Here is an 8,852-nt window from a genome sequence, read left to right as displayed (position 1 = left end):
AGGGTTCTCTGGAAGAGCACCAAGTACTCTTAAGTACTGACCTATCTCCCCAGCCCATCCTTTCCTTGTATTTCACTCAAGCAAAAACCAGCTACAAGGGCTGGAGAGATGACTCAGACATTAAGAGCACTGTCTGTTTTTCCAAAGGTTCTGAGTTCAGTTTGTAGCAACTACGTGGTGGCTCATAACTATCTATAATGGGATCTGGTGCCCTCTTCTGGCCTGAATACTGTATAAATAAATTAAAAAAAACAAAAACAGCTACAAGACAAATGACCACTTTTTTTTTTGCCCTTAGCAACCACCAGGAAACACAGTTTCTGATTTTTTTCAAGGAAAATTGAAATCTTGAAAGAAAAAAAAAATCAATGAGCCATAGTCATCTCTTTACTGATATAAGAATGACTTGCTTGAGAAGTAAATTTCACCCAAAGCCCAACTTGACCGCTTCATTTGGCCCTTCATCATGGAAAGGGTCCCCATGATCTTTCCATCCATCCTCATCACTACAGATGTCCTAAGATGGCCTGTCAGAAATTGTTGGTGTTAGTAGTGAACATTCAAGACCTCACAAATTCAGGGGTACCTTAGTGTGGGAATGGTAGATGAAACGCTTAAACTGTGTCCTAAATGATTCTTTTTTTTTTTTTTTTTTTTACAGGAAAACCCAACTTCGGCCATGAGCTCAACTTTTAATCCTCTGTGGAAAGTTTCGAAACAGGAAATGCATACATCCCATCAAGAAAAGAATCAACAGTTTGTAGAACTGATTTCCTTTGGGTCCATCTTCCTTTTCTGGGACAGAAAATAACTTGAATGACTTATAGAGCAGCTAAATATTTTCTTTTACCTTAGAGTTCTTAGGGAAATGTTTTTTTTTTCTCTCATGAGACAAGAAAAATTCGTTTTCTTATACATGTTATTTTATGACCTAATATTTCCCATACCCCTTCAAACAAAAAGATCTTAGAGAAAACCAGGGGACCAAAACTAAATAGCACTATTAGTGGTGAATCAGAGCTCCACTGACTTAAAAAAACACCTTGAACAAAATCAGCTCTCACCCAATACAGCCATCTGTAAATGATGTGCATTTATTATTATTTTTTTGCAGAGTATTCTTTTGTTTAAATGTGTATAAAATGATTTTTATATTAGCTGATTTGACCATTGGTTCCCTGGAAAAATTAAAATTCTGTTTTACTAATTTGGTTACTCCCATAACTGGAAGGTACTTGTAAATGAGCAATTTTATTCTTGTTTAATGCTTAGAATATCTAAGGCGGTACACTTTAATACACTCTTCAGACGGTTTGACAAAATGAATAGTGAAAAGCAAGCTTTCACTGACAAAGGACTGTAACAAGGACTTGTAAAACCAAGCTATCAAAACTCAACAACAGGAAAATGAACAATCAGACTGAAAATGAACAAAACTCATGAGCAGGCAGACACTTTTCTATATAAGATCCCCAACTCCTAGCTTTTTTGGCCTGAGCAACTCCATGATGGAGTTGCCATTCCCTGATATGGGAATGCTCTCTGGGCAATTGTATAGTACATTGCCTTACCCAAAGCAGAACTACAGTTCCTAATTTTTCTTTCCTCCAGATCTGCCCACTGATGTATGCACTAATAACCTCATGAGTATGCTACAGTTCTAGGGTAGGGGGTACTCAAAATGAAAATTGGTGAAATCTGGAAGGCAGAATTAGAGCATCCGCCGTTATACCTTAAAGGTTTCTGCTGGGTTCCAGGCAACAGGGCAGCTCACATACGTCATTTGTGACCTGGCGCCTTACCCTGTTAGCAGGCTCCAGTGATGATATGGGGCAAGGGTAGACAACAGCTGGAACCTCAGCTCCCACTGGATCTTTTCCCTCAGCTTTCCTGAATCCAGGGCCAGGTTTCTATGAGAAGGGAATTAGATCCTTCTCTAGGTTACCTCTATCACCAAGATTAAAGGTAGGAAGACCCAGGCAAGGTTGTCCTCACTAGTTAAACTTTGTATAGGCCTAGTGCTTTTTGCTTTCTTTCGCTTTGTCCCCTGCTTTTCTTTCAGCTTGCTTGCATTGCTAACCCGCCATGGAATCAGGTTCACTCTCCGAGACAGAAGCAACAGTCTCCCCATCCCCATAGATTCCAGCAGCTTCCCTTCGTGCTCCCTGATGGATAATGACTTTGCTCTTATCCTCCAACTGTTTTCTCCCACATCTCACTTCCCTAGCTTCTCTCATGGTTGTAGGAAACCTGATTCTTATAAATAAATATGTTATTGCATAGCATACACAGTGATCTCAATTCTTTGCTGAAGCGCCGACGATGCACTGCCAAAGGAGCTGTGGTCAGGAGTTCAGTTTCAGTGTGTAGAATTTCAACTTCCCATTCAGCATCCAGGTGAAAGTTTTGACTAAGAAAGCTCGATGCTGTGAGTAATATGTGATCCAGGCAGAGATGCGAATTGACAAGCCATTACTATACATGTAAAGCCATTCATAAGACTAGTGACAGCATCAAAGTTATCATTGTATAAGATCAATATCAATATATAGGGGGTCTTAGAGCCACAAGATGAAACCAGGAGCAGTGGCACATACCTTTAATCCCAGCACTCAGGGAGGCAGAGTGAATCTCTGAGTTCGAGGCCAGCCTGATCTACAAAGCAAGTCCAGGACAGCCAAGGCTACACAGAGAAACCTTGACTCAAAAAAACAAAAGAAAAACAAAAGCCACAGGATAAGATGAGGTTACTGCAGCACTAAGGGCTAGCAGAGAAAAATCAGTAAAATATTAGATAAGGATTGCTCTAATATTAAAAATATAAAGTGTTGAAGTGTCTCACGTTTGTAATCCCAGCAGTTGGAGGTCAAGGCTAGAGAACTGCCGTGAGTTCAAGGCCAGAGTGGGTCACATAATAGTGAGTTCTAGGTAGGCCTGAGCTGCAGTGTGAAGCTCTGTCTCAGAGAACCCAAAAAGAAAAAATAAAGAGACAGGGAGAAAGAGTATAGTTAGGTATGAAGGTACAGGCCAATGATCCAAGCACTCTGGAGTTTGAGGCAAGAGACTTACAAACTCCAGGCCAGTGCAGGATACCCAGATGCCCAGAAACACTCTGTCTCAAGAAGAAAAATAAAACAGTCCCTCGTGGTAGTAAGTTGCCAATTAAAAAGTGCCTGAATAATGGTGGGGGGAGGGGAAGGGCCTACAAGCCTCCCCTTCTGAGGAGCTGTGGACAGTTGATGACTGCTGGGGGAGAGAGAACCAGTTTTCCTCAAGGGTGTGGCTCATTGATAGGTCAGTCATGCCTTAGTGGATGGCCCACACTCATGTGAACAGGAGCAGCTCAAATGGACTCAGTAGGATATTACAAAAAAAAAAAAAAGACATGAAATTGAAAGGAGGTGAGGGAGTGAGGAGTTAGGGTTGACAAGAGTAACTGATATGCTCAAAATATGTTATATTAAATTCTCAAACAATAATATGTTATATATTTTAAACCTGGTTGAATAAAATTTAAAACCACTGAAAACTGGCACAAAATTTTCAAGAAGAAACCATGGGAAAGTGTTTTACACTAAAAGAGCAAACACTGCCTAAGCACTTAGATGAAGCTGGGTGCAGTGATGCACACCTGTAATCCCAGCACTCAGGAGACACAGGCAGAAGGATATCTCTGAATTCGAGGCTAGCCTACTCTACATAGTGAGTCCAGGACAGCCAAGGCTACACAAAGAAAGCCTGTCTCCAGAAACAAAACAAAACAAAACAAAAAGTTTTAAGCTGAGTAAACCTAGGAAATTTGAGGATAGTTTAGATTGCTTCCAAAGCAGATAAAATATTATGTTAGTCTATTTTTAATACACTTTAAAGATTTGGTGATGTTTTTGTTTGTACCTGGCCGAAGACTCTTTTAATTAAAAAAAAATGGTAAATTTTAGAATATTAGCAAAAACAATTGGAATAAAAACAAAAATAAAATGGAAGCACCCTATCATTTGCACCTATGGTCAGTGGGTAAAGGATTGTGTAGCTGGGGGGGACTACTGTCTCAGTTTTCCAAAGCTAGATTTGTTATAAGGGAGATTCAGAGCCACAGATGATTTTTGTCCCCTGGGGGACATTCAGAAATGTCTGCGAATATATTTGACTGTCATAAACCACTGGCATCTGGCAGATAGAGAGCAAGCACACTTGTAAACATCCCACAAAGCAGAGGGTGGCTCCCAAGGTAAGTGGGGAAAATGCAGAGTGAGAAATTATGACTTTGGGTATGGCTATTTATCATGAGAAGTAGAACAAAAATCACTTTTCATTTGTGTGTGTGTGTGTGTGTGTGTGTGTGTGTGTGTGTGTGTGTGTGTGTGCCTGAGGAGGATCAGGCATAGAGAGCATCAGATCCCCTAAAACTGGAGTTGCATGTGGTTGTGAGCTACCTGACATGGGAGCTGGGAACCAAACTCCAGTCCCAGTCCTCTGTGAGAGTAACAAGTTCTTTTAACTGAAACACCCCCCCAGAAAAAAAAGGAACAAATGGATGAAAAGAAGAGAAAGAGACAGACCTTGGAGAAAATAAAAAGGTAGAAACAGAAGGTGCCAGAGAATAGATAACGAAATTGTGATGCTCATAGACAATGGCACTGTATTCAGTTGTAAAGGAAGACAAAATTTACTGAAAAAAAAAAATAGATGTATCTGGAAAGTATAGTGTTAATCAAGGTGACTCAAACTCAGGAAGACAAAGAAATCTTATGCCCTCCCTTAATGCAAATCCTGGCCTGTAATGTATAAATGAACACTTACAAACAGATATAAGTGTGAGTGAAGCCTAAAAAACTGGAAAAGAACACAAGAGAGAACTAATCAGTGATGAAAATTGGGTGTTGGTCAAAAGGAGGCCTGGGGCACGGAAGAGGAAGAGACTGGAAGGAGACTGCAAAGGGAAGAAGTGAAGTGAGATGTGGGAGCAGGAGGATCATTAACTGGAGAAGAGGGATTTGCAGGGAGGAGGGAGTGCCTGTTAGAGGATGGGAGGAAGATGAAGAGAGTGGAGCTGACAAGTAACCAGGAAACACTCTCTAAAAAGAGTGTATATTTTACGTACATGTGAAATTGTTAAATGAATTTCATACTAGATTTAAATTTTAAAAGAAGGAGAAAGATTAATATATGATGCAAGGCTTATGGGCTCTGAGACACTTGTAGCTCCAATAAACATAGCAAGGCAGATACAGAAGCCATAAGCAATAATAGGCAATGGGAAGCTATTCACTTTCTCTTCCAGAGCTACAATGTTCCTTGAGATTTGGTTTACTTGGCTGGGTCCTGATCACAGCAGAAATATACTAAGTCTCAAGCCAACTGGTAGAGTGTTAATCTGGAATAATAAAAATCAGAAATGATGGTATACTGTTCTTTTGGAATGTATACAATTTACCCTTGTTCATTCAAATGCTGATTTCTCTTCCCCACTATCTGGTTTCAATCTGGACATTGCATTGTGATGTTTATTCTAAGCATCACCTGTCTCAAGTTTGTGTAAACATGCCACCATTTGTTCTCTAAATTGTGAATTAAAAGAGCCAGTCACATTGGTGAGCAATGGAGAGGATAGGGTGGGACCTCCTGGTCCAGAGTGTGAGGAAGAGGAAGGAAGCAGGGAGAGTGGAGTGAAGAGAATCTGGAGGGAGGTCTTGGAACCACGTGGAGAAATGAACTGGACCTAAGATATCACTAAAAGCAAATATAATGGACGAATCTGAATGGTAGGTAACTATATGGGCTTGGAGGTTTAGGATGGAGTAACTATTGCCCAGCATTGTGCTCTAGGTTAATTAAATAAATCCCAGTCTCTGTGTGGTAATTTGGGTATACAGCTGGTTTACAAATAACCACTGCTTTACTAAAGGATATATCAATAGTAAATATTAAATTCCAACAACACAGAAAACAAGAGGTTGAGGAGATAGTTCAATTGGTAAAATACCTGCCTTGCAAGCATGAGGAACTAAGTTCAGATCTCCAGTGCCCATGTAATAAGCCAGATATGGCTTCTTACCACTGTAGCCCTATTCATGGGGCAATAGAGACAGGCAGAGCCCTAGAGCTCAATGGCCAGCCAGTTTAGTCAGTTGGTGAGCACTAAATTTAGTGAGAGGCCCTGTCTCAAAAGATAAGGTGTACAGTGATTCAGGAAGACATCCAATGTTGACCTCTGCCCTCCTTATATATGCACACACATGTGTACAAAAACCTGCAGGCACACACACATGTGTGCAGTGCACATGCATACACTTTACAGAGATGAAAAAGAAAGTCCTTCTGTGGTGCTCCAGAAGAGTTCATCTTCCCAAGAATGACCAGGAAGCTAGAAAACCATTCTCTTTTTTACGTTTGTGTATTGGTTTGTTTTCATTGGCGGTGGTTGTGGTGGTGGCTGATTTGTTTTCTTTTTTGTTTGTTTGTTTTTGTTTTTTTTCCCACAGTACGGGTTGTGCCTAGGGCATTGCCTATGTTTAGGCAAGTGAAATTTAAAAATTATATACCCAGCCCTAGAAAACCATTCCTATCTGTTGCTTAACACCAGTTATTTCAAAGAAACTGAAGCAAAGAGCTTTTAATCCAACCAAATATAATAGCTATGATGATGTGTAACAGTCACAATTACTATAGTTTTTTTTTAAGCCTTTATCTTAGCCAGGTGGCCCAATACTCAGTAGGCAGAGGTAAGTAGATTTCCGTGAGTTTGAGGTCAGTCTAATCTACACATTGAGTTTCAGGCCAGCCAGGGCTGCACAGTGAGACCCTGTCTCAAAAACAAAACAAAATAAAAAAGCAAAGTAAATAAAGTATAATTAAAAATAAAAAAAGGAAAAAAAATTAAACAATCTAACAAAGCATGGTAAAAAAAAAAGCATTTATTGTAAATCTGTCTACTTCAGGGGTTTCACAGATTTACCTTGGGTTCTTGTCATTACAGGTAATCACTGTGAATATTGTGTGTCATGTAAATCTAAACATTAGAGAATCTTCTAAACAGCTGTCAGGAAAAAAAAAAAAGACTGGCAAATTTCAAGGCAACAAAAGGACTAGAAAAGAAGATTCTATAAATAGTCAAAGAAATTGATCATCACAAAAAGAAAAGCCAGGACTGGAGAGATGGCACAGTGGCTAAGAGCACTTGCCACTCTATTCTAGAAAAATGGAGTTCGCTTTCCAGCACCATGCCAGATGACTCACAACTGCCTATAATTCTAACTCTAAAGCATCCTGCATGCCTCTATCCTCTGAAGGCATATGTGCGTGCATGATAGTAGATAAATAATAAAATAAATCTAGAAAAGACTAGCACTGGAGTGATGGCTCGGCAGTTTAGAGCAACGCTTGCTCTTCCAGAGAACCTGGGTTTCCATTTCCCGGCACCTTTGTGGCAGCTCACAACGCTGTAGTACTCCACGCCTGGAGGTATCTAATGCCCTCTTCTGACCTACAAGGGCACTGCAGTTGAGTGGTCCGCAAACATACGTGTGGGCAAAACACCCAATACACAAAATAATAATAAAAAGAAGGAAAGAAAAACTAGAAACACAAAGAAAAATAAAAGGTAAGTGATTATTAATAAGGACACCGTGTTAATTAATAAGGACACCGTGTTATGTATCTAACTATATGAAAACCCAGGGACAGGAGGTACCCGGAAAATAGAATGAAGTGTTATATGCTCCTCAGGCATAATGGTAAAGGAAGGCTATCAAGGTGGACTCCTTTGGGCGTGCTAAATCGATGATGGGTACCAGGAACAGCCTAAACATTGGAGACAAGAGATTCTAAATACAGAATTTTTTAAAAATATTTTATTATTATCATTTATGACAATACGGATTTTTTTAACAGATACTTTAGTCCCAGCACACAGGGAAGCTGAGGCAGGCGGATCTCCTTTCAAGGCTTGGATGTGAGTTCCAGGACATCCAAGACTACACAGAGAATCCCTGTCTCGAAAAAAAAAAAAAAAAAAAACCCAAAAAACGACACAGTCACACTATGTAGCCCTGGCTGGCTTAACTGCCTGTAGAGGTCAGGCAGGCCTCCAACTGGCCACCTAGGTCAGAATGATCTCGAAACCCCAGAGATCTGCCTGCCTCTGCCTCCCACTTCCGGTTCTTGACGGGCCACACCGAGACAGATAAAACGGTGCACAATGGCTCCGCGGCTTAAACTCGAGCGTGAAATGGTGGATACTGAAACTGTAACGGAAAACTTGCTACTTGTTTAAGCTTCCGCCTGCGTGTTTTCCCAAGTCACACAGCTAGGAGAGGACCGCCCCCAAAATCTTCCCGCCTTTCCAACGGAAGTTGGGTCTCCCCCGGAAAGGAAGTTTCAAGAGACACTCCTACCGTGAGAGCTTAATTAGCGTGCGGACCCGGGCAGGTCGCACACGGAAGACGAAGCGCTCGGCGAAGGCCTCAGCCCTTCACGTCCACGTCTGGCCCAGAGAGGCACCAGGGCGACAAACGGACAAGTGACCTCCGAAGGTATGGGTGGTTTTAGAAACTTGTAATCTTTTGATGTAGCTATTGGTTCCTTTTTGAAGTTTCTTTCCTTATTTACTTCATATCCCATCACAGCCCCCTCCGTCCTCTCCTCCGGGTTCCACCCTGTTTCCCCTCCCGTTCTCTTCAGAAAAGGAGAGCCCCTCCCCCATACCATCAAGTCGCTTCAGGACGAAGCGCATCCTCTCCCACTGAGGCCAGACCGAGCAGCCCAGCTGAGGGAAAGGGATCCAAAGGCAGGCGACAGAGTCCATATTAGAGGCAGTTTCTGCTCCGCTTGATAGGGCATCCACATGAAGGTGG

The sequence above is a fragment of the Meriones unguiculatus genome (genome assembly GCF_030254825.1).
Source record: "Meriones unguiculatus strain TT.TT164.6M chromosome X unlocalized genomic scaffold, Bangor_MerUng_6.1 ChrX_unordered_Scaffold_30, whole genome shotgun sequence".
NCBI lineage: Eukaryota > Metazoa > Chordata > Mammalia > Rodentia > Muridae > Meriones > Meriones unguiculatus.
Note: the sequence above shows the minus strand (reverse complement) of the source record.